Source organism: Lonchura striata, chromosome 14 (genome assembly GCF_046129695.1).
Source record: "Lonchura striata isolate bLonStr1 chromosome 14, bLonStr1.mat, whole genome shotgun sequence".
Lineage (NCBI taxonomy): Eukaryota > Metazoa > Chordata > Aves > Passeriformes > Estrildidae > Lonchura > Lonchura striata.
Genome location: NC_134616.1, coordinates 10,857,744 through 10,884,821, shown reverse-complemented (window position 1 = coordinate 10,884,821; position 27,078 = coordinate 10,857,744). Strand labels below are relative to the sequence as shown.

The 27,078-nt window shown below is 39.5% G+C and overlaps 1 long non-coding RNA gene across 1 annotated transcript; it reads left to right on the top strand.

Moving 5' to 3' along the window:
- Positions 1–319: 319 nt before the first annotated feature.
- LOC110481839 (uncharacterized) lies at positions 320–16,855 on the top strand. Its single transcript, XR_002467323.1, has 3 exons — positions 320–451; positions 1,548–1,715; positions 16,832–16,855. It is a non-coding gene; the product is annotated as an uncharacterized LOC110481839 (long non-coding RNA).
- Positions 16,856–27,078: the final 10,223 nt, after the last annotated feature.

The following is a 27,078-nucleotide window of genomic DNA, read 5'->3' as shown; positions in this document are numbered from 1 at the left end:
AGGTATTTTGATGCACAGGTAGATGCTTCATCTGCAGAGGCCAAAGTGAAGAAACTCAGAATGAAGATAATTAATTGATGATGCAAGGTAGATTTTTTGGGTTTTTTCCCCCTCAGTGCAGATCTTGACCAAATCAGAAATCCTGAGATACAATCAAATTGAATTTATGTCAGCAATGGCACACCCTAATCTTGGTGTTTCTCTTGGCAGGACTGGAGAGAGCAGAATTGCAGTCTGTTCCTCACGAACATCCTCAGTGGCCTCTCCAGGCGGAGCAGGCAGAAGCTCTCCCCACCGAGGTGGCAGCCCTGATGTGCCAGGGCTGGAGGGAGATGGAGGTCCCTGTCACAGGAGGAAATGATCTGTTGCAGCAGTGGGGGCTCACGAGAGAAGGGAATTTGTAACATGCCCATCGCCATGACCAGCTTCTGGTGCTCTTGAACACAGATTTGTGAGTGCTGACATAGTTGCCTACATGAGTCATACTTTGCACTGAAAGTTTTATTTAATGAGCTTTGAGGAAAAATATTTCAAACAGTTTTATGTGTTTCTCTATCCAGGCAAAAAGTTTGAGCACACATCTTCCCGTTGTGGAGAGTGCTTTCTCTTTTCCAGCTGTCAGAACACAAGGGTCATTTGAGTATTCTTGTCAAGTTTTCCAGATGCTTGTTTTGAATTGATGGGTTTGAACAGGAGCAATTTGTTATGCTGGCACTTCCCCCCTCCAACTGCACAAAGAGTCAGCCTTTGCAGATACATTATCATCTCCTTCCCTGAAGGAGCTGCTCTTAAGATAGAACGAATGGGTTGGGAGATTTTAGGTCTGAACCAAAGGTCAAACTTGTCTGATAGCTGTGAAAGGAATGGGGATGTGCAGACTGTTGCCTGGGTGGTAGATATTTCTTGCGTGCATATGTGTGCAGATAAGACTAGATAGATTATTTGGCACTCTGACTGAAGTATATTTCTTTTTCTCTTTTGGAAATATTTTTTCCCTTTTGGAAATATTATGGAAGGAGGATTTAATATCAAAGTGTAAGTAATCCAGTGAAATATAAAAGTGTTTGTTCAAGTTTTAGATGATTGATTTGTTACAATTTCAAAAATCTTTGTTGTAAAATTCAGCCTGTAAATCTGTTTTCCACATATGCTTTCATTTAACATCTTATGGAAGTAGTGCCCAATATGCACATACTCACTGACTTTAAATAGGCAGGAGAGGAGATGCAAATGGGGTGTGCCAGGCACTGCTGGCCAGATGTGCCCAGGTGAAGGAGTGGCCATGGTGGCTGAACAGTAGGAAAGAGGTGGTGAGAAGTGAGCATTTGCCACCTACTGAAATACTTCTTTCATGCTGATCTTGTCTGTTTGGGAGGATTTCCACATGGAAATTAAAATTAGCTCCATTAATATAGAGACTTGTGTAGAGGTATAAAAGAATGTGTGGTCACAGCAGAGCTATTATTTAGATTCAAAGGAAAAAGAACATGAAAAAGAAATTGGATCTAATTTGAAAGAGTCATACCAGGTATGTGTTCTGTGTCCAGATCAAACTTGAAGACTCATTAACTAGCTGAGAAGGAATCTGCAAACTCCTGCTGAGAAACGTAGTGTCAAATTTGTTGGGTGATTATACAGATAATGAAACCAATACATGAAAATTTCAAGTGATGATCAGGTCAACTATACCAAAAGAAGATTCTTGGCAGCTGAAGGTAAGAATAAATGTTGTATATGGCATTTTCATCCTTTTTCACCTTTGTTTGACCAGAGATTTATGACTAATGTCAAGTATATTCAAGTGGAAACAATTTTACAGGCATAACAGTGGGATAAAAACTTGGAAATTAATCTTATGCTTGTATTCAAAAAATCATTCCAGGTCACATCATTTAAGGAGTGAGAGCCTCTGCCACTCAAAGGAGTGACAAATTCAATTGCATCTCTATCTCCATAGTAAGTCTCATGGTGCTGGCTCTGAGGATTAAATGTGATTCTGATGTGCTCCTGATGTTTCACTAGTTTGTGATATTTTCCGTGAGGAGCAGTATATTTCTCTGTTTAAAAATAAGTAAATATGTAGGTGGAATGGTCAAAATGTATTGTGCAGAAGTTTTGCATTCACTAATTACATTTGCTTTGCAGTCTGATCTTTGGGTAACTATATTGAGTTGCATTGGACCAGAGGTAAGTGGCCTCTCAGGCTTGGAAATGCCTGTGAGCATGTAAAGGATTGCTTTCCCAAACAATCCTGGCTGAAGGGACCTAACCTAGCTACGAGGAATGTGACAGCCTCTAATTCCAGGGCTTGTAATGAGCTGCCTCTGAGACATCTACTCAATTGGATAGATACACTCAAACAGTGAAAGTAACTTTCCTTCGGCCACGATGACTCAGTTAAAAATTGTCCTACTCAGAAGGTTGTAAAAGCAGCCTGGAAAGCGATAACATTAGCTCTTCTGGGCCATTGCACAACCTCATTTATCCTTTAATGATTCTTGTGTTTCCCCAACCTGTGTGCAATTAATATTATTTAACGGATACAGGAATGTTCATCAGGCATTTGCTCAGCAAATAAAATATTTTCAATAACTGTGATCTAAAACTTTAAGCAAATGAGTTTTTCTGATAATCTCTTCATCAAAGTAGATATTCTCAAATGCCCACATTAAATTTTGGATTGCAGGTATCACCTTTAATGTATGCTTCAGTGGCTGCTGGGGCTGGAAGAAAATCATTACTAATTGATATACTTTAATGGCCTGAGAGCTTTCAGAGTTGGATGAACCCAGGAGAAACGCTGAGAGGTAGATATTTGATTCTAATGAGTAGGTACAAGCAAAAAGTAGAACTATCATGACAGCTATATCATTGTCAAACTGCACCATATCAGATTTTCTACTAATTTGATGCTATTACAAACCACTGTTTTAATGAATCCATGAAAGGCAAAGTTAGATAATGGATAGAAACATAGAAAATGAACTCTGTGCTGGTATCTGTATTTGCCAAGATGGTCACTGGAGATAACAGGAGTTTGGGATTTGTAAACTATTTGTTAGTAAGTGCATGGTATAATTTTCTACTATGTCCTGAATGTTTAGTAAGTTTTTATAAAAATACAGATATTCTGACATTTTCACTTAACTGTGATGATGTAGGATGTGAGTGATGGGTGTTCTAATTCCCCATCCTGGCTGCATTGGTCCCTCTTGCAGCTTCCACCTTACACTGCACTGGGCACACCTCACACACAGTGGGAGAAAACATGATTTTTTTTTTCCAAGTATGAGCTGCATTTAAAGACTTCTTATATTTTGTCTCAACCCAATCCCTAATTTTCACTGTGATCTACTGTTTTTAGCACAGTTATCAGAGGCGTGTTCTTCTGACTGAGAGAGCTGTGGCATTTTTAATGGAAAATAGGGGAGGATTTGGAGATCTGCTTTAGCATCAGAGTTTGGGCCGATGGCTTTCATCTTCTTTTTCATGTGAGACTTAAGGGAAAAATTTACCATTGCTAGTAAATACCTGTAATTTTATGTGTGAGTGAAGCAGAAGAACCAATACGTAACCCTTTCTGAACCTATTTTTAGGATTTACAAAATGTATTTGTGTTTTATTCAGTAGGAAATGTGCTTTTCTTTATGAGTTTCTTTGGATGACTTGAAAATTCTAATTATATGGAGCTAATAATTAATGTTTATTCCATGAAACTGGGAAGGTCCTTTACAGGCAGCATAAAAGCTTGGTGTTAAGTCACACCTGCTTGTAGTGGAACAGTTTTGATGATTAAGAAAACTTGGAGAGAAGTATACAAAAAATCAGAGAGAATTAAAAAGTCTAAACATACTTTCTTTACTAGTTCTTTTAACTTTACACTGTTCTTTTAACTGTGAGACAGGCCAAGGCTAAAGCAAGTGGCCTCAGGTAAAAAGAGAGAGAAGTGAATGTTCAGAGCAGGATCCTGAGCACTCAGGAGGATTATATGACCTCGGGGCAAAAAAGTGCAGATTATTTTTTTCTGGATCTGGTAATGCTCACACTGCCTAAATCCAGAGGGTTATGTAACTATCTAAACCCAGATTAATTGTGTTTAGAAATCTTCAGAAAAAAAATGTCTGTGTTGCTCTCACTGATAAGAGATTTTTGTCTTATGAAATGTGTAATTGAGGGACACAATTGATAGGTTAGTTTTGTAAGTGTAAATTTAATTTGTGTACATGCATGAAAAAGCTGAGAGGGCCAGACTCCTTGTAGATTTAGGAACTCACACTATAAGAAATTGTGAGATTGCTTGAAATTTGCCTCAAAACTGAGGACATGACAGTTTATGCGAGTCACAATCTCCTAAAACTACTGAAGAAATTGAGAGTTTTTTGAATTTTACCAAGTTGACAGAGCTGTTTTGGATGTTTATGGATTTCAAGAGCATAAGGCTGTCACTAAAAGTGACTTCATGGTTTGTTGCAGTGAAACTGTACACCTTCAAAAAGGAAAGGACTCAGCAGATAGAGAATGCTGGTGGGGCTTGTACCTGTGTGCTTGGGGAGCAGGAACCAGCTGGGGGTTCCTGGGAAAGGTGCAGCTACAAAGCAGGTGTCACACAATGAGCATGTTCAGCTGTTTGCCTTAAAATGTATCTGCAAGGCTTCCAAACTCGTGTACATGATATCTTAATGCAGTCTTAGCTGTGAATTTTTACAGTACTTGGTGTATTATTTCAACAAATTTTATACTTCCCTGTCAAATCCTATATGATGGGCAGCTGAAAATACACTTCTGTTAAATTAATGATACAGGAGAGATCTCAGTTGCATCTGGTTCTTTGTGGAGGAAGGTAAGAAAATGATCAGGCAACATTTTCCACAGAGAATATTTATTAACACATCCCTTGGCAAGGATGAAGTGAAATAAATGTGCAAGGAGACAGGGCAGTGGTGGGGCTGCCACCAGAAGTGCAGGTGCAGCTGCTGGGGACAGGGCTCAGTCTGAATTTGGCAGTGCTGGGTTAATGGCTGGACTCGATGGGCTCAGAGGTCTTTTCAACCTGACTGAATCTGTGATTTTCCTCTGAGGAGAGAAATGAGTGGGGACAGACTTCTCAGCTGGTGTAGACCTACCTACCTGCCTGGAAATCTGGTTTTAAGTGGAACTCCTTGACTTATGCTCTTTACATCAGGCAGGTATAAATACTGAAAAAAAATTGCATGAGTGGAAATCAGGTCAGTACCTTTTGGTTAAGATATTTTGCAGTGATTTTGGTGTGGATTTAGTGGTATCTTGTCTGCTTTCTGGCATTTATTGACTTGCTCATGTTCACTAAATCCAATTTACAGCTCTTCACATGGCCAGAACATAGCAGTAAATCTAGTGCATTAAATCAGTGAGCTGAACTCAGTTCTTTATTAAACCAACAAATCTGGATTAATTCCACTCTTTGAAAGTGTTTCTATTAAACAAAATACCAGTTAGACCAGTGTCTAGAAAATGTCTTTTGAAAGCTTTGAGTGTTTCTCTCCTGAAGCCCAGATACAATGTCAATGTCTCTGCAGAATATGTATGTTTTCCCCCTTTAGTCTCTCTTTTTTTTTTCCCTAAGAGGGACAATTATATGAACTGTTCTTGCCAAATTCTTTTTGTGACTGTATTTGAAATTTTTCAAATGGTCTGAGTCTGTTAGAAAATGATGGGGAGATCTATTTCTATAGCACCACATTGATGCATGGCCATATCTCTGTTTTTCAGACAAGCTACATGTTGGGTTTTCTTCCTCCAAGTACAATCTAGTTTAGGCTAATACCATTAAGAAGAAAAGAAGAAGACATTTGACAGGAGTTGTTGTGTATAGAAGTTGTGTTTGATGGTGTGTGTGGAGGTGTTTGAAGTGCTAATTTTTTTTCTTCCTGGAATACTGGTGTGACAGAGGTGTCAAGTTTTGATAACTGGAAACTGCAAAAGCAAATTCAAGTTTCAGCCTCTGTTTTGGTTGATTGTAACATTCTTACTGTCACCCCAGATTCTTTTCTTTCTTTCTTCATTCTGCTTTCAGACAGTTTTGCCAACAACTTAGATTTCATGCTTTCTAATGAGGGTGTCAATTTTTGTTCAGATAGCTGCAGAGTGTGTGTGTAAAATACCCATTTTCCTCTTAAGTTAAATATGCAGTGCCAAATTATTTTTTTAATTGGTGCTATTCTTTAGTTGCAGTTTGGTTTCTAGTGTAGGAAGAAACAAAATCTGGTTTTATGCCTTTGAAAAGTGCTTTATATTTGTCAAATGTTCTCTGTCACGTATTTTCTCTGTCAAATGTTCTGTATCTCTCCTTTGTTTACTGCATCTTCTAAAGCACTTCTTCAATGCTCAATCTATGTTGACCTTACTTCTCAAAATATTTGCTAAATGAAACATTCTCTTGGGAGGAAGTAGTTCCTAAGCATGTGGATTCTGTTTATTTCTGGGCAGTTTGGGGTTTTGTTGCCTTTGGGAAGCATAAGAGTATAGAATATAAGGCCCCCAACTCCTGGATATAAATCAGCTGTTCCTAAAATCACTGTCAATATCAACAGAGTGAGCTGGTAAGTTGTGACTAAAATGTGTATTTGTGTGATCTTTACTCGTGATCTTTTCCATATTTGTGCAGAAAGCCCTGTTTAGAAACCAGGACTGTTTTACAGTGCCTTGATGGCATTGAGCAATTTCTAAGGGAGGTGGGTAAACCTCTCATAAAGGTGTTACAGACAGACCCTAATCTGGCATACTGGGCATAACTGTGTTTTATTCCAGGGAGGAAAAATGCAACCAAAACATTTGGAAAAATCCTGTTATGTGTGTCAAGAATCTGTTTTAAAGCTCAGCAGTCACTATTTTTTCTTTAGCTCTTGTTTCTTGACTATGTGATGTTAAAGTGACTTGTGTGTTTTTCTATTTGCCTATATTAAGTTCCTAACCCACTTCTTGGGTGTATATACAATGTATATATATAATTAGGTAATACAAAACCTTTTCCTTTGACAATAACAAAAATCAGCTATGGTAATAAATAAATTCCCTTGCCAAGGGGAAGTCTCCTCCCATCAAAGGACAGCTCCTAAGCTATGTAATGAAACACATCTATGAACATTAACAGGTAATAATGTACTTTGAATCATACTGATAAAACTAACTATTATAGTGAATTTTTAAGGTTTTCAACAGAATGCATTTAATATGTACATGAATTCTCCTCCTATTGCATTTTCCGTAGCAACCGATCATTAAATTCTACAAAAGGATGTTTGTCTTTCCACACAGCAAACACACATGAAAAGTCATGAATCTCATCACCCAGGACTTTGCTTGAATGTGCATGTTCCGCACATGCCTGCAGAGTGCCCACTAATTAGGGTAGAAAATGCTAAATTGATTATGATCATTAGAAGTGAAAATGGCTTCTCCTGTCGGTTGCAGGAAAGATTAACTTCTTTTTGGAAAATTTTATTAAAGTTCTGCACAATTTCTTGTGTGATTTACTTAATTATACAGCACAATAAGGTAATTGCCTGTCATAATGATGTGATTATGTATATTTGCTTAAAATGTACAATTAGATGCAATTGCACTCTAAGAAAATGGAAAAAATTTAAGGGCTAAGGCACTGAAACATTTGCTCTATCTTGCCAAACTGGGAGCACAGGCTCTAATTCAAGGTGCTCCTCACTGATATGAATTAACATGAAAATATATTTGGGAAAAAAAATCCAACCAAGAAAACAACAAACCCCCCCCTCATGTACAAGGATATTGCAGAAGGCATGGTTTGATTTCTGCATTATCTATGTGTCAGATTTTAGGCACGATTTGAACAAATCTCATCTTGCCCATGAAGAAGAAAGTAGCACATTGTACTCATGGTGTTGGGAACATCATGCAGAGCCAAGTTTGCAGGGATCAGGTGACATTTTTAAACAGCTGTAACATTCCCAAGGCTAGAGGAACTGCATTTTCCACAGTTTTATGCAATCCCAAGGCACAGAAGTGCATTATGTTCTTTCCTGTGCTGAGCCCTGGGATTCCCCTGCAGGTACCTGCTTTCAGCCACTGGACAGGTTAGAAAAACATCCAGTATTAAGCAGTTTGTGCTAAAGTTGTTTGAAATGGCTACTCAGTAGCTGTGCTGATAAATCATACAAGGGGAACCTGTTTTATTTTCTCATGTAATCACAAGTCCCTAGTCCCATTCACTTTTCTTACTGCATTTTTCTCCCTTTGTGACAGCAGCTCCCAGGACTGAGCTCTGGGATTAATAAAAGGGAATTCACATTGTTGTGCATCAACCTGAACCTCTCCTAACCACTCTCATTTTGCCAATATGCTTTAACCCTATGACAGAAGGACCCACTGTACCTGCTTTTCCTGTAAAGGTATCATTAGTGCAGTGAAATGTAGGGATTTTTAATGCTTTTAAAAACAGCATGTGTCCCAGTAAAAGCAGAAGTTGAGGAAGAGTTTGTTGTGTATTCTTATTTAATGCACTTTAACTGCAACTACTTTATTTGAGAATTCTATGTATAAGTAAGCCTTCAGTTGTGGGTTTTTTCTTTTCAAGCTGATAGGCTTTCTAGCTGCAAATATTGTTCGTTGACTTTGTCTCATCTAAACAGGTCTCTTATCCTCAGGAAATTATTCCCTCTTTGTTATCTGTTCTCTGTCATGATCTTTGCTTCTCTCTGTGCTTCACTACCACTTTAGGAGGGAGTTCCATCAATATGTTGCTCTCTCCATTTTCTCCCTAGGGACATGCCTCTTTTCTCCTGGGCAAGAACTGATTTTTTTGGTGGGGTTGTTTCTGTTTCCAGACAATAGGCCTGGAGCAGGCAAGGTACCATTCTCTGGAATAGAAAATTCATTCTAATTAATTCTAACCAACATACTATGTTTAAACCACTTGCTGCTTGTAGCTACAATTCTGCACATGATCAAACATATCAAACAAACTGCTCATAATCCCACTGTTATCAGTAGTTATCTATTATTATGAAATGATAGTATTATTTTTTTTCTGTAAAAGAAAAAACTTTGTTTTCAAAGAAGAAAACTTGTTCATTTAATTATTTTCTAGATTTAACTGTGTTTGTCCAGTGCTAGTGGCTTTGCAGTTAAATACTATATTCCACAATTAGAACCTCATTTTCTACTTTCAAAAGAACTGAAGCTATTTTTAAATCAACAAGAAGGCTAGACTGAAGGAAGAATTGAACCCCACATATGGAAAATTCTCTGCTCTCCTGCCTTCATAAATAGGAAGTTCAGCTACATATTTTTCTTTTGGTTCCCATGGTGAGAACATCAATGATTGTATCAAACAGATCAACATTTTTGAGCTGATGGATGTTCAAAACTTCAGCTGTTCAAAGCCTACCCAAACCTGCTAGCTGTGTTAGAGCAGAAAACCTGCACACAAAGTAACAGGCATTAAAGAGATTTTTCAATACAGTTTTTATTAGCTTTCAGCAAGAAGACTCTTAGAAATATGCTAGAAGATGCCAGGTGTGTTGTGGTAACAAATATGTTGTAACTTATTAATATTGTGGAGTCCCAAAAAAATGGATTTCAACTGTTGTCAACTGAAGTAAGCAGGAACTTGAGAACATGAATGACACTTAAAATACTCAGATGATGAGATGAGTAATTACATCCATAAAATAAAAAAAAAAAAAAAAAATTCTGAAGATGATGTCCTGGTGTTGCATTAAAGTGAAGGTGCTGGGAAATATCTGAATATAGCTTTGAACACAAATTGAGCTTGTACAAACTGAACATGGGGTTCTCTTAATGGCTCAAACTCAGTGTATTGATAAACAATACAATTATCTCTGTCATAACTTAGGAAAAGATATGATTTAACCCAAAAGAAACTAGATGCACTTTTATTAAAAAGTTCTAGCTACTGAAAGAATTTGGGGTTCTCTGATGAATAATTTTATGCATTTACTGAAGCTTAGTTTAATTTTTAATATATTTCTGGAACTTCCTGAAATAAATGAAAATGCACTGCAAAGTCATGGGTTGGATGAGCATGGCCATGGGCTGGGAAGTGGCTTTGGGCCAGCCAGGTGTGGCCAGCTGTCCCAGTCCCTGGCTGCCAGGGTTTAGTGGGGCAGAGGGGCCCCAGGCAGGAGCAGACCCTCATGGGGGCAGAGGAGGGGAGACAGAAAAAAAAAAATCTATTTTCTATAGGGAAAATAGATTTTGTCTGGAGAGGGAATAGAGGACGTCCAGCACTTCTGAGAGTGGGGGACTCCTTTCACCTTTTTGCCCTTTGGTTTGTAAGCATTTTACTCCTTGCCTGCACTCTCTGAGGAACATTTCCCCCTCTTTTCCAGCTCCTTTAGTTTCTTCACACAGACTGACCACCCGTGTTCTTGTTGTTTCAAGAACAGGCAAAATGAGCTCTTCAGGACGTTGTCAGGATGGTCCTGCCTTGCTCTTCCAGAATAAGTCACAGGCTGGGAATGTTTCCAGCAATAGAGGGAAAGTGGAGCTATTCCTAGCTGAGCACATCTCCATTTCAGAAGGACTGGAAGATGAAACAATTCCTGGTTTCCTTTCCTTTTCAGTGCTCTTCAAAGAGCTTGGGAGGCTGTGATTTCCTGAACTTTTAAATTTGCGACAAAGAAATCTTGTCTACAGTGTGTTTAAAGGTATCTTTTCATCTCTCACAATTATTATTGTTATTTTTTAAGATCCACTCTTTTCTGCAGATCTGAGAAACTTAACTCAGCTGTGTGAGGTATATCCCTGTCTCAGCAAACGTGTCATGCTCTCTGCCACTTCTGTGTTCCATGGCAAAGGAGGAGGAGTTCTTTGTAAACGTGGCCTGTGGTTTGTGAAATTTGGTATTTTGGATGCCCTATTTGAGCTATCTCAGGTTTTATTTTTACAGATATTACAGTGGCCCCCAAATCAAAGAACTGGAAGGAGTATTAGATATTCAGCATCTGTCAGGAAACAAGATTAAAAAAAATCATTGAGAATTTTGACCTTCCAAGTCCCTTACAAGTAGTGAAAAGAAAAATATAAGTTTTAAAAATTCCTCTAAAAAATGTTAGGTTTAGTGATTCCAGATAATCCTACAATGATTTATATGAAATAGATACTCATTCATCACTTTTTTGCATTACAGAAACAACAGCAGTGGAAATTACAGTGAAATTTATTCTACTGCTGTCTTGCAATAATATTGAGAATTGTGTTTATTTCATCTTGTAAATGGCTCCATTCTGCACTTGTTTAGATTACACAGGTATAATATGCAAGGAAAAAGGACAGGATTGCTGCATTATTTTACAATGTTACTTTCTTTTTTCTCCTGAGAGATTGTAATGTACTTTTAAATAATCTATGCACAGCTACTGTGAGTCAATCAAAAAATGCTGTGCTGTCCTGCTAAGTCCATAGACAACAAGATTCAGGCATGTAAAAATCTAAATCAAAGGTTAATCCATACTTGGTTATTTGACAGACCTAAAACAGCAATTCATTTTCTTTATGAGTTAAACATGCTGAGCATAGTAACCAATATATTACTGAAATTTGGGGTTTATTCTCCATTAGCTCTGACAACAGAGGGATGAGGACAAGAGGTTCTGAATGTTTTCTGTGGATTCTGCCTTGTGCCTTAAACATTTAATGTGGCTCATTAGCACAAAGCTTGGCATTAATAATGGTGGGGAGACCAATACATTTACAGGGGAATATTAACAACTTTGTGTCAGCTCACACTTCCATTTTCCAGCAGCAAATCCATGTTTGTGCCTGATCCTTGTCCATAGGTGGCAGCAGCTCCAACTCTTTATGGGCTGCAATTAAGGCCAGAGAGTTGTGCAGGGAAAGTTCAGCAGCTTCTGCAGGCACTGCTGTCAGCACAGCCCTTGGAAAGACATACAGCAAAGAGGTGGGGAAGAAACGTGCCAATGGAATTATCTTTCAAATAACTGGAAGGCTTTTCTATCCTGAACCCAGAGGTAAAACTTACCCTTCAGGATTTTTGATTAACATCAGTTGAAAGAAACATTTAAGTGTCTATTTATAACTTATATTCACGGTCGTGTTTGAAGCTAAACGGCAAAACTTGTAGTTTTATAATATCAAGTGGGTGCTGCTCAAATCTTAATTTTGATATACCTGCCTGAAACAAACAGTCTCTGTTGGCTTAAATTTGGATTAAGGACTAAGTAAGTGAAACACAAAGATTAATGATCACCCACTGCCCTAAGCTGTGCCATGGAAAGCCTGATACAAAGCAGCTCTAAGGGGCAGCTGCTGCTGGGAGGTGAGCGTGTGTAACCACAAAGCCTAATAAGAATGAGGCACAGTTCCTTATTTTTTAGAAGTTTTTTCTGAAACATAATCTATGTATCATGTTGAAAGATGAAAGAAACTTTGTGGGGTTGTAGCTGCTGTCATCTTTATTATCTAAAGAATTGAATTTAAACATCTGGACTCCGCTGTGCTTTGCACTGAACAAATGGAAGCATTTTCAGGCTTAGCAGTTTTGTGCTCAAATGTCAGTGACCCACTTCTGGTTCCTTCAGTCCTTTGAGTTTGCTCCTGCAAACCTCCTGCTCTGCTCCCAGGGTGGTGGTTTCTTTGTTATTGATGAGCTTTGGGCTGCTCCTGGGAGGGAATATTCCTCCTCCCCACCTTCAGGCAGCCAGCCAGGCTGCCTGCTATGGGGGATTGTCTGTGTGCAATGCAGAGACACTGTGACTATTTGGATGATTTAATCTGTCCCTAAATTGCTTAAAATCTGTTAACTTGCTCCCTCCCCAGCATCTCAGCCTCTTCCTAGGCAGTATTGGGGTGTTCCATGCATTTCTGTGCGAGTAGGCTAATTGTTCCAGCTCAAGTTCTGCACTGCTTGCAATTACAAAAAAAGGATGTTGTGGGTCACGTGAAAGTCAGTCTAGATGCTAGAAAACCTCTCACCTTCCTACTGGTCTCCCAAAGCTGAACCTTCCCACTTTAGTCTCACAGACTTTCTGATCTGATTTGTTTCTGTTTATTTCCCTTGAACATCAGCTGTCAACTATTCTCTCATCTGCCTGTTCAAAGAGGATGTAACCATCTTCCCTCCTTTATGGATCTGTGAGATGCTGAGGAGCAGCTCAGTGTAAGGTTGTAAATAGTCAAAGGCCACCTGGGAATGCAGGAGACTGCTGCCTTTATGGCTGGCTGGGGACACTTTGCTGCAAAATAATATCTCTGGAACTTTTGTACTCCAAGAAGGCAACATGAAAGATGTCATGTCCATATCACATGAGAGAGGGAGGCATCCTGTATAAATTTATTTTAAAATTTGCTGTTGCCTAAAGTTGCTAGGAAAGCAGATGGATAATGATAGCCCTGGGGACTTATTTCCTGATTTTTCAATGAGATATTTTTGACTGAAAGAGTTTAATATAGCATAGAAAATGTCATTTAATTACAACTTGTTGTTGGTGCCCAATGAGACAGACCCAAGCTCTTAAATTAGCCAGTTAAAGTAGGTGCCTAAAGCTGCTGGTGTGAATATCCAATGGAAAAGACTGTGACAGGCAGGGGATGTATTTCAGGCATGGAAAGGGCAGGGCAATGGCAAAGGTGGTGAGGGAAGAGCATCTGCTCTGATGCTCCCACAGGCTGAGGGCAGAGAGGTCTGCCTGGCAGAGCTCCCTGAGCCCCTCTGCCCCCTGTCACTGGGGGGGACATAAAGCCCTGGCTGCCTCCAGGCCACCCCTTCTTCCTCTGTGCCCTACCAGCAGCCTGAGAAGAGCTCTGCACCAGGCAGGTGGCACTGGGAGGGACCTGCCAGCCCCTCTGGCATGGTGGAGAGGGTCTGGCAGCCAGCAGGGCCTTGCAGGAGCCCCCCAGACCAAGCAGGAGCCCCCCAGAGCAGGCAGGAGCCCTGGGGCTGTGCAGGACACCAGAGCACATTGTCCCAGTCCTCTGCTGCCTGCCACGCATGCAGAGAATGGCCCAGATGGGTTGGTTTGAACCTCACACTTCCAAATCCCTCATAATCCACCTGAGTGATGGTGGTGGGAATGTTCAGTCCTCCAAATTGCCTAACTGCAAGACAGAGGCAGCTGTTAGACCACAAAAATTCCCTGCATTGTCAGCGTGGCAATGAAAGTGGTCTGAAATGCTTAAAAGATTTTGTAAGTAGTGACAGGTAAAGCTGACCAAGCTTCATGCAGGGAAGGTAGGATGTGGGAGAGCAGGGCTGTCCTCCCTGGCAGAACATTTTCACATCTGTCATTTGTTCAGACTCGCCCAGCACTCGGTGACAGGAGGCTCTCAGCCTGAGAGCTGCAGATAAAATAAACAAGGACTGTCACAGGACTTGCTGCTCTGCACAGGCTGCCTCGGAACTGAAACTGTGTGGAGAGGTCTGAGCAAAACCACAAATGAGACTTAAAAGGACTGAACTCCTTGCAACGTGATAATTAACTGTACTTTGTGGAACATTAATACTCGAAATGCTTGATGCTGCCAGCTAGGAAACCACAGTCACAGGTGTTCCTGCCCATGGCAAGGGCTTTGGAACTAGATAATCTTCAAAGTGCCTTCCAACCCAAATAATTTCATGATTCTGTGATATGGTGATGTAATCCTGTGATATTTTAATAGAGTTTTGTGAAAATGGGGAGTTTTCATTCCAAATGCAATGGGTTAAAGCTGAGCAGGTAGATGATAGTATGTTGGACTGAGCTCTGAAATAGCATTTTTCTCTGTCAGTTCTGTTTCTGAAGGTATTAAAGCACAGCTGGGAATGGGACATGGCCTGGCAGTGCATAAACAAGGGCTCTTCCATCAATTCCCCAGAATGGCAGCTTGCTTACCACATGAAACACATTTGCTGATGCTCCTAGAAAATATTTCCCCTGGGCTTGTTAATGGGACATCTACACGTGGTGACACAGCCCAATTTCTGTTCATTTGTTTACCTGCTTGTGGAAACACTAACTGGAAATGTCAGGGTTTTTCCTGCAGGGCTGTCAGTCTCGCAGTCCTTCTCCAGGCCTTGCCTTTCTGATTCACTGGTTGGGTCAATTAATGTTCATACCGCCACTAATTGCACTGCTCCAAGAGCTACAGGAAAAATCAGCCAGGACAGAGCACGAATCATCCTAGGAGCTCTGTGTGATCAGGACAGTTTGGAGTGTCACCACTGATTCAGTTCCCTGCTGCCCTTTCTGTTTGTGGCTCCCTGAGACAGAGCAGGTTTGCTCTGAAGGAGCCACCTCAGTGGCTGCATCTTGCGTGGGGTGTGTGACATTTTCATAAACATCTGACTGCAGAAATCACATTCATTAGTGGGGCAGTCAGCCATGAGTAACAATAAGGAAGAATTTACGTCCCAGAATGGGTAGAATGGGAAGCATAGAAAGAGTGGCACCAGCTAATTTTGCTGCCATCCTGGTTCTTACCTGTATTAAGACTGCAATCATTAAAAAACTGGGCTGCTTCTAATTAGCTGAGAGTGACCCAGGCCTCATTAGTGCCCATGTCCAATAGATAATTGAGCTATTTTCTTGCATCCAGTCACACAATGTGGAAAAACCAAAGGAGTGTTATGAAGGCTGGATGAGTGCTCAGCATGTGAGATTTTTATTTTTATAGAGAGGAATAATAGCTTCAGTTTTATTTTCTAGTTCAATGCTCAGGGGAAATGTATAGAAATACAAAATGAACATCAACAAAATAGTGCAGGGAGCAGAAAGCACTGAATATAGGAAATAACCTATTTTTTTTTTTTTTTTCTAATGCTGAAATACCAGGACAGGCTAATGAAAACTGTATTTCTGACAATGCTGAGTTAGGAGTTGGCAGCACCTGTTGGTGAGTAACAGCCAGGGGCCTAGGACAGCTTCTTTCCAGTGCAAGTGATTTGTCTGAAGTACCAGTTTAATCTGAGATAAACAGGCTGATTTCCTTAGGATAAAGTATGAAAGAATGGAATAGAATATTTTCCTTAAAAAAAAATATAAAATGTTATCACATTTTAGAGGGACTGAAATAAAGAATATGTAGTAGAAAAGTAAAAAAAAAAAAACCAAGGTTTTTCTTCTCCTTCAGGTCAGATAATCTTGATTTGAAGTGTTGAAAAGCAAGAAGTTGTTATCTACAAGGCAAAGGTTTATGATGATATGACTGGAGGAAAATATGTCTGGGGACAAACAGAGATGCATGAGAAAAAAAGCAGAGATAAACATTTCCAGGTTTTCTTATTAAGAAAAATTTCTATTTTAATATACAGAGACTTTATAGAACTGTTTTCCTCTCCTGTACATCCCACACCCCCAAGATGCACAACACAATCTTTCCTACTCGTATAAGTACCCCAGACCCATTTCCCAGCTATTTTTCCAGAGAATTAAATGTACAAACAATGGAAGGTTATTTATCATGACTGTTGTAATTGGACCCAATTGGGAAAATGAGATAACTTCAGTGAATTACAGAGCTGCAAATGGAAGCTGCAGCCACTGTTTTGCTGGGCATGTCTAATAACCTGCAGCCATTCACCACGAGTTTCAAAGGCCAAGCTCATTAGCACAAAGGCAGGTGTTTGTGCATTTCCATTTGTTAAATTAAAATGATCACAGTCATTTTGCTAATAGTGCAATGTGCAAATGTAGGCCATCTCAGATGAGCAGTTTGAGAAGAGAACATTTTTTAAAAGTGAGACATGAACTTCACCAATCTAATTGTTCGTTATTAAGATAAAGATATTTCTATGGTAAATTATCAGCTCAGTAAGGTGTGAAATATTGGTCTACTTTAACATCTCTTATTCCCATTACAGGACTTCAGGGAAAATGTTCTTGTGGGCTCTGGTTTGCACTTTTTCAAGCCATGGCTGGGGGAGTGCTGAAGTGTGCAGTGAGCAGGAGGTCCAGCCCAGTGTGGAATGGTTGGCTGGAGCCTGGTTTGGATGTCAGTGCAAACAGTGTCACCCTGGTAAGTCCAAAACACTTCTTGAAAGGTGAGTCAGGAAAGGAGAAGGCTCTGGAAGATCTGGGTGTGTGAAATCTGTTACCATCCCCTCCCTCCCCCCTGCTGCTGGGGATGCTCCTAGAGCAAGGAGCTCGCTGTGCTGGGTGCCCTGTGCACAGGTCGGGACAGGCTGCACGTCAATTATCTGCAGATGGAGAATAAACAGGGAGCAGAGTCACAGAGCTGCTGAGGCTGGAAAAGACCTCAGAGGTAATGGAGTCCAAGCATTAACCCAGCACCACTGTGCTCACCACTAAACCATCCCCAGGTGCCACATCCATATGCTTTTAGAACACTTCCAGGAATAATGATTCCACCACTTCCCTGCTACACCCTGAGTAGGTTCATCTTTCTTAGTTAGTTTTTTTTTCCTTGACTCATTGTTTCCCTGTTTGTTGTTTCCCTGAAAATGGAAATTATCTTCATTTTCTAATTTTGAAAATTCTAGACGAAATTGTGCAAATGGCTCCTCAGACTTGACAAAAGGCCTGTGGGGTAATGCAGTGAAGCTTAGTCTTTAACAAAATTACCACAAATTGTACCAAGAGCATCACAGCTACAACTAATGTAAAATAAGTGAAGATTTTCTGAAAAGTAGTGCATCCATTTAATGCTTATCTGGAAAACTAAGCATACTTAAATGTATAATAAATAAAAACAAAGAACTTTTGGCATTTTTTCACCTTTTTCCCTTGACATGACTTTATTATCTATTATAAGAAGGAAAAATCTTTGTATTCTAAAGAGAAGGCTGTTTTTAAAAATACATGTGAATAACATAAATATTACTATGGTGCAAATACTAATTTAATTATATTTTTATATTATTTTTTATGGTTTTGGTCTAAGTTTCTGTTTAATAGAACTCTAAAGCTCAGGTTGCAATTTCATGTTATGTTCAGTGTTAGCCCCTTTACTGGTAAAATGGGAAAATGAATCTGCTATTGCAATGTAAATCTAGAGACATAGAACTGAATTAGTTGATATTTCTCAACATTTGAGTTAACATAAATAGGATCATAATTTTCCTTGTCACTTTCATGTATAAGTTCAGGAGAGGTCCAGGCAGGAGTTCTTACTTATGCATCCCTTATGTCTTCAAAGTTCATGATTTCTGTGCAGTCCTAAAGAATGGACAGCTGCTCATAATTTAATTATTTAATCCATAAAATCCATTAAAAAAAGAAGGAAGAATAAAGTTAATACCTTGTTTATTTATGATAACTCTCATGTACTCATGCATTCATTAACAGAAAACAGGTTTCTGTAAGGTCCCAATTGTGTTTTGGTTCAATCAACTCTGAAAGGATAATCAAAAATAGGAATAAAAGATAAACTAAATAATAAAAATTAAGTAAAAAGGGTTCTGAAGCCACATTCTCGGGCTTAAAGAAGCCTATTCCTACTTTTTATTGTTTCTGAGCTAAAAATTAACTAATGCTCTTTAAATTTAAGAACTGTTAAGTTCATTACACACATGACTTGACAGTGTAAACTTTTAATTTGAGTTAGAAGAGGTACTTAAAGCATAATAAGAACTCATTAATAGCATTAAAGGAAAATAGCAAAAAGTTTGGATTTAGTAGTCATGATTCTAAGAAAAGAATTGTTCCACAAACCATCCTGGCAGAAAAAGGAGTCAGGAATGCACAGGCCTGAAGGCAGTTGAAATTCAGGGTCTCTGTTCCACCAGCAGGGAACCTCTGCTTCCCAGAAGGGAACTTTCATGCAGGAGGGTAAAGCTGAATTCTCCCAGAGTAAAGGAGGATGTGCCCCCATCCAGTGAGGGCCATGCTGGGCACAAAGTGCAGGTAAAATCAATATTTTTATTGGCCTGGGCTGTCTGCTGAGCACACACAGGCATGCAGAATGCCAAAAGTGAAGAAGAAAAGACAGCATCCGTTTTGCCTGGTGATAACACTCTTATTTTATATCGTGTATATATTTACATTTTTCATTAGCAATTCAAGTGGGAGTTGGTTGTTAAATTAGTGGCAAGTTCTGATATACAAGGGCAGATGATTTGTATTTTCTTAGAGATGTGTATGCAGCATTTTCTGAAGGAGGTGGCTTTGGTACTGTTATGCATGTGAACAGCCTGGAAATTCCAATATTTTAGCTTTTAGAGAAATGTATTACTGTTATGGGCAAAATGGATCTAAATATCACAAACTTTTATGTATTTGTCTGAATCCCAAATGAGAGGCTAGCTGTGCGGTATCTCTACAATAAGAATGTTTAATATTCACTTTTTGTCATCAAACATTTATTTTGGTGCTATTAAGTTTTGTCTTTTTAAACCATGATGCACCCTTCAGTAGGAAGATGAGGCCCTACTCTCTTATTGTCAGCTGTGAATGCAACTCATTGTTGAAGTCTTTGTGATAAATTTATTTCAGCTTTGTCTTCTAAAGAGGTATCATATTGCATCTTTTCTGCACTGAACATTTTCACTGAGGACCATGTCACAAGGGAGGTATAAAACACAAATATAAAATCAGGTATTTGGATTACAAGGTAAATCTTTTTGGCTGGTAATTATTATTACTTAGCTGTAGTGATGAGGCAAAGAGACACTGGTAATTGCAAATTTGAAGAGTCTCTGTTTTGAAAAGGCATTTCTATCAGATAGACTAGTAGAAAAGTATTCATCTATCATTTAGGACTGTCTCAGGAATTTATTAACTTTTCCATAAGCTGTATATTTCTGCCTAATTATATCATGAATAAACAGCTGCAATAACAGCGAGATTCAATCTTCTGAATAAGCACATAACTACATTCTTCACTATTTTCTGGTTTTTGACAGCTTAGCAGTTAAACTGGAAGAACATGGAATATAGTACATGAAAATGGATGAGAAAGAAAGTGATAATGTAGCATATTTTCTCCACTTCCTTCTGAAACAGTGTAAAGCAATCAGTTCTAAAAACCTCTGTCTATGTATTAGTTAATCAATACAAATGTTCAGCCGTCTCCAAGATATTTTAACACCTGTCAAAGCTAGCTCAGCAGTCATTGTTCAAAGCTTACATGGAAGCAAAAACCACAACAGAAAACCTTTCCCATCTCCAGGGGATTATCTCTAGGGAGGAAAAAAGGGAGAGTGATTCTGGTTACTAGAAACGAGAGAGGGAACAGAGCTCCAATTCTCAGATGATCCAATTATGATTAGAAAAACTGTGTAAAAAAAAAAAAAAAAGTAGAGCTTGGAGAGTGAGGAATTTAATCATGATTATCTGCCTCTTGTGAGGCAGTGTGAAAATCTGCCAAACCCACCTTTGCTTGGTTACTCTGAAGTGTGGGAGGGAAGGGGAAGCAAATGCAAAATGATGCATCAGGGAGGCGCCGTGATAGAGCACAACAAGGGAAATAATTTCCTCTCATACTGGGAAAAAGATTCCTTTTCAAGACCTGTGATATTATTAATGAGGTATGAAACTCTAGTAAAGAGCTTTGGCTCGTGTGTTGCTGCGACTGCTCCTTGGGGCAGCAGAATACAGCTACACTTGCCATGGGGTTAACAACAGATCCCTGACTCTTATACACCATTCCCCCTTCCTCTTACACACGTTTCATGTCCCATATAAATACTTGTATTTAATATTTACTGTCTATTACAATAAATATATTAGTTGTCAGGCTTATTTTCTCCTCTCATTCAAATCACATTAGGCTCAAGCATGACAAACAAGTGTGATGCATATTTTCTGAAGGTTTAAAAACATATCTGAAATCTGTCCGGCTCTGTCGTTAAAAGTGTAAGTTAAGTGTACCAAGTGATATTTTGCCTTCAGAAATGGAAGTGGGGAGTGTTGCCTTCACACTGTGGACCTGAATTAACATACTATACTGTATTATACATGAATGAATAAATAGTATATGAACAAAGTGCTTTGTACACATGTATTTTTGCCTTTATTTATTACTTCTAAGGAACCTGGGGATTGTGGTCTGACTGCACACAAGGTAGGTGCAGGTACAGGTAGGTACAAGCACCAACGGGCACCACCCAGGACCCTTCCCTGGGCTCTCAGGGATGCAGGTTTGCCTCATCCTTGTGGTGGCTCCTTCTAGGAGACCACTGCTCATGTCTTGGTGCCTTCTGTGAAGAGGACACTTGCCTGCTGCAGAAGAAAAGGGATGTTGTATTTATCCTGCATTTCCTTCACCAAGTGGAACAGGACACAAGACGTTTTTCCAGCTCTTCCTCGCTGTTGCTGTTGATTCAGCCACTTGTCCATGGCAGTCCCTGTGCCAGCAGGCAGAGCTGGGCTGGGACAAGCAGGGACACAGTGTGTGCCCCTGCCATATCCATCTGTTTGCACTGAGTGACCCAGAGTCACTTCTTCAGCTCCACCTGCGTCTAGCTGAAATAATGAAGTTTCCCTATTCCCAAACTTGCCTCCTGAGACCAATTTTTCTGTGGAATTGCCAGGACTGTAGCAGCTCTGCCCTTGACCTGCCCTGTTGGATGTGACACCTCTGTCTGCATCTTGGGTGGGGGGATATTGTTGGACGTTGTGAAAGGAAAGGCTAAAGGAGAAATACCAGTGTCTGCCCACTCCTGGGGAAGTTACAAATCCAGGAGAGTGTGGACTATGAAAGCCATTAATATTCTGCAGAACCTCACCCAGGCAGCAGCATACTTTTTTCTGGCTTTGTGCCAGACAGGCAATGAAGTGCTCTAAGGGCTGTGACTCTGATAATGAGTTCTTCATCACCTGTGAGGTGCTAATCCTGATCCTTTAGAAGGTTTTTTTCTTAAATTATTATTATATGTCTCTACTCATACATTCCTGCCTCAGTGTGTGTATCTGTGTCTGTATACCCCCTCAGCAGACAGCTCCAGCAAGCCCAGCCAGGCCAGTTCAGTGCTGAGCCCAGGTGGTTGCTGGCAGTGCCCCCATGGTCCTGCTCCTTGTGCAGCATCTCTGCTTGTTAATAGGTCTGCTCCCTTGCTTAGAGTCACTTGTTCAAGCCATGGACAAATTTATGGATCATTAGATTTATGCATAGATTATGTGGTGATGAAAAGCACCCTACTGACACTACTGAGAGCTGATGCACATTATCCTGCCACAAGCAACACAAGCAGCAACCCTGCAGGCAATTTGTTGCAAAACCAGAGATTTCCTTATGGTCCCTGAAGAGTTTTTTTGGTGAGGATTATTTTCCACACGGGTCCAGTAGGAGGTTACATGAGTTCAGAGCTATGGAAACCTCAGGTTTTCTTCCACTGCACAGCAGTGACATAAATTATTTTCTGACATTGCCATCAGGGTCTCTTCCTTAGATGGTGAATTTCACAATCAAACTTACAGCTAGCAAGAAAAAAAACACCAAAATCAGGGGAACTCTATGATATCACACTCATTGTTTCCTAATGAACAGTTTGATTGCTGTTTGGGAGACAAAGAGAGCAAACCAGCATGTCTCATTATAGTGCTGTATCTATCAGTAGTAAATATGTGTACGGTACAGAATGCCTCTTATTCTATTTACATAAGGCTGCAGGAGACCTAGAAAAGATAGCAGGAAGGCCATCAGAATGACCATAAAAATGAAATGGCATCTGTTTGTAGCAAGTACTAAGTGGACTGGAGCTTGCTGTGTTGGAAAAATGATGACTGCAGTAAGGATCTAACAGGAGCCTACAATATTGTCAGCAGGTTGAGGAAGTGAATTATGAATCATCAAATTTTCTATACAGCATAGATTTTAGAAAATCTCTTCTTGGAGACATAAATTTCCCCATGAAAATGTTAGCCAATTGTTTTTACCAGGAGGGGCTGTTCTTCCCAACAGGTAATTAAATTACAGAACTGATTGCCACAGGGTTAATAAGCTGGCAGAAAGAAAAAATTAATTTAAAAATAAATTAATTCATGCCAATAAATAGGATGATGTGGCTACAAGCATATATATGTCTGATAGACTATCTATATATAAAATCCTTTTATATATCGATATATGTGATGTAACATATTTAAATATATACATTATTTTTCAGAATGAGGATATATTTTTAGTTGTGTTGTATTAAAACTGATTCAATCTCTGGGCAAAATTAAAGCAAAAGAATAATTTATAAGGAGTGGGAAATTGAGTTTCTCTGGCACAAACTACGAAGTTGCACTTTTGCTGTTAGGATGATGTTTGCCTGGCTGCTCCACACGGCTCTGTAGTGTGAGGCTCTTGCTGCTTTGATGAAAATCTGAGAACACCAAATTAGAGTCTGCATTAGTTATGTAGGTAAAAAAAAGTGCTGAAAATGTACAGAGCTGCCAACACAGTGCGTGCCTGCTCATCCTTTCCCTAGGAAAAATATAGTCACATAGATCTTCATCCTCCACAAAATGACAGGACAGCCCCACTTGCCAGAACTATTTTCCTGTAACTGCTGTGGCATTCACACAGGCTCCTTCTGTGACAGTAATATGGAAGTTGTCTCCATTGCAACTGTCCACAAAATGACATTTTTTCCACCTAGGCAATCGGATTTAGCAGTTTCCTGAAACATACTCTCAAAATTATCTGTTTTAGTGGTTTTGCCCCAGAAGGAAAGGTGCTGTGAACACCAGCCGGACTGGACCTGCTGAGCCCTGGCACAGCTGGTGATGCTGCCCCTGTGGACCCTGCAGGATCCAGGCTGGGTAAGGAGTCATGCTCATCACCTGGGTCATCACAGCACACAAAGTTGTTTGTTTTGGGAGCAGGTGCTCAATATTTTCCCCACAACCTCACTGTGCCTGTGGAAAATGATTAAGGTCTCAGTATCATAAAGCATCAAGAGTTTATTTGGGATTTGACAGCAATGGAGAAATCTAAATTATAAACCTGTTTCAAACATGAGCTTTGCTGATACTGAGCAGGTCTCGTCTCTCTCTCACCTGACAGGCTCCACCAGGATGTACCTTTGAGTGGAGAGGAGCAGCTCTAAGAAAGCCAGGTACTGATGATGTGCAAAGCTTTCCCTGGTAAAGATGGTTACAAAAGTCTGAGGAACGCAAACCCTTGTTCGTAGGGAATTAGCAGAAATAGTGTAAAATTCAAGAAGCTTTGCTAAAATTGAAAAATATCTTGGAGCTACTGGCCAGTAGCTAATCAAAATTGATGCTTTAGCACAAACTGATGCTGCTGCACATTCTGCTGCTGGCCTGTGTCTCTGTTTATTGCTGAAGTCTTCTCTTGCCACTGACTCTTTTAGAGAGGTCTGTGAGGAGGCTGCAGCTAAAGCTGTGCCAGCTAATGGAACTCCTGTGAGGAGGGGACCCAGGTGTGGAAGCTGGCACATAGCAAATACTTGCCTAAAAATGTGCTGAACTTGCTGTATGAAGAACTTCTTGTTTTCAGCAGATTTTATATATTTGAATTTTGTCAAGCATAAATTCAGTGTTTAAAATTTAATCTAATTATCCCAGTTTCTTATATTTATAGTGTTCTTTGTGACATTCTGCAATTAAGTAGCCATTAATAAACATTCCCATCAGTGTTGCATTAGAACAGGTCATCATAGAGTCAGCTTAAGCAAGTGTAGAAGGCTCAGAGTAAATAAATTTTTAAAAATGTTAGCAAATAAATAAAAAGTAAGCTTTTCCCTGTACTTCTGTTCTCACTTCTATGGGAAGGCTTTGATAATTGAGCTACATATCACTATTAGAGATGCAATTACTTGTAATTTCCACCTTTAAAAGCAAGCCTTTGTTCCAAAAACAATATATAGATGAATTGTGTCTTGTTGTGCAAGTTGTGAATTGCCTTTAGTTTTGTAATCTCAGCCATCACATGAAAAATTCTTTTTCACCTTCAAGGTAGAGAGGCCAATGCGTGAGCTCTGTTACACGAAGGATGAGTTGGCAGCAGTCCACCAGGATCCTTTAAGCTAGTGTGGATTTCCAGAGATGCAGTTCAAGACAGAATTTGTCCTGTAACACAAAATAGATGGTAAAATCATTTTGTGTAGAAAGCAAATAGGAAATGTGGCTCTTAATCAATTTAGATACTAAAATCTTCAGAGCTCCTCCAAAGATTATCTGGATTTACATTGTGTTTTTTATGGAAAGGAATAAAACCCTGCTTATTTTTTGGCACAAGAAAACTTTTCTTCATGATGCTTAAAGTTGTCATGGTATATACTAGCCATGAAGTCAAGGGGAATTTCTTCATCAATAATCATCAGCTCTGTTTCACTGACTACTGCACCCTGTGAATTTCAGCTTTATGGAGCCCATGTATAACATTATTCCACATTAGTACTACTGCGTTGCAATGAAAGTTTTGCAATAAATTGCAAATTTATTAGAATCCATTTGAGAATAATAGTAAATCACAGAAAAAAATAAGGAAACACAAGTCAGCAGATTTTTTAATGTAGATGAGGGAACTACTTGTGCTGTCATACACACATAGAATGTCTATCATTACCTTTCCCACTGAGAAAAAATACTGTTCAGATTAAATCTGCTCTGTAAATGCTTTTATTTTTTTAAAAGTTACGAACGGCTAAAAATAGGACTCAATAATGAAATTGCTGACAGGCCTTAACTACAGCACAGGAACGCAATAGTGTAATACAGTTGTGCCAAGCTACATTATGTTGCTGCAGTGATGAATTTGGGGCTGGTTTTGCTGATGTTCTGCAGAAACTCCGTGGGGTGGTGATTCCACAGCTGAGAGAGTGAGAGGGGACGTCACTGAGCGAGCTCTGAGCAGGAGTGCAGGGCCCCTCTGTGACACAGGGTCACTGCACTGCTGAATGAGGTAATCAGAAGGCTCTAGGACACCTGTGTATTATTAATTACTGACTAAGGGTGAGTGGTTCTTGCTAAACCTCATTTCTACAGCTCCCAAACTGCTCTAACCCAACATCCAGGGAGTTTTTGCTTGCAGGTAATCTTGAGGAACACAGCCTGCTCTAAACACTCTCCTGTTTACTTCAGCTGATGGGGCACCAGCTGCAGCAAAAGCCCAAAACTATGAAATTATTTTCTGGAGCAAACACAAATTTGATCAGACCTGAGATGGCTCTCCATGATAAAACCCAAATTGGTTTCCAGCAGAGTCAAAAGATGGCTTGCATTGCTCTATCCACCCAGCCTATTTAAAGCAAATATTAAGGCAGTGAAGGATTTTTCTTATAATCTGGAAATTGGCAGTAGGGGTAGATGGTTTTTGTAGGACCCTTACAACTGAACTATTCTGTTCCATTCCTGAACAGTGTTAATCTCTGTTAAAAATAGTTGATTTGCACATGAGCAAATGAGATTAGAGAATATAGTTGCTGGTGTTACTAAAAATGTAATCCACTGGAAAAGGTCTTGCAACAACTGCATTGTCATTTTCTTCTGTTACCTGTTCTAATGCACACTTATGTGTCTTGTTTCTTTATTTTAATAGGTATATACCTAGCTATATTTCAGGTTTTTTGTAAAAATTTGAGATTTTGGCCTTCATTCAGCTTTAGAACGTGACCGAATTCTTAATTCTTAAAAAAAAAAATAGATTTTGATATCAGACCTGGCAATATTACTTTGCTCTCCAAGTGAACCAGCATCATTAGCAAAAATCTAAAGGGGCTGACTCTCTTTAATACCATTGAAAGTGTGAGTAGAATAGCTATGATGTAATTATCCTAATTAAAGCTAATTAACACATATTTATGCAAGGTAAAAAGGCCATGACAATAGGAGAATACAGCAGAGACACAAGAAGCAAAAGTTCAGATCCTCTCAGCCTGTGTAAACTGCTGTATCTTCCTAGGAGACACTGGAGTTATGCAGATGAGTGCCAGCTGAGGCTTAGCTTTGTGTCAGTTATTGAAGCAATGATTCCCCAGCCATTAACGTTCCTGTTATCAGTTTCCTAGTCTTTCAGAAATTAATATGTATTTGTGTGAGAATGACATGCTTTTTGTTCCATACTCTGCTATTCTAGAAAGTTTTATTCACACATTTAAAATCGAAATAATGTCCTGTGACTAGGTGACCATCTACAAAGAACAGATAATTAATAAAAGTGGAAAGTTTGAAGCTAATGTTGGCTTTAAAGCACTTA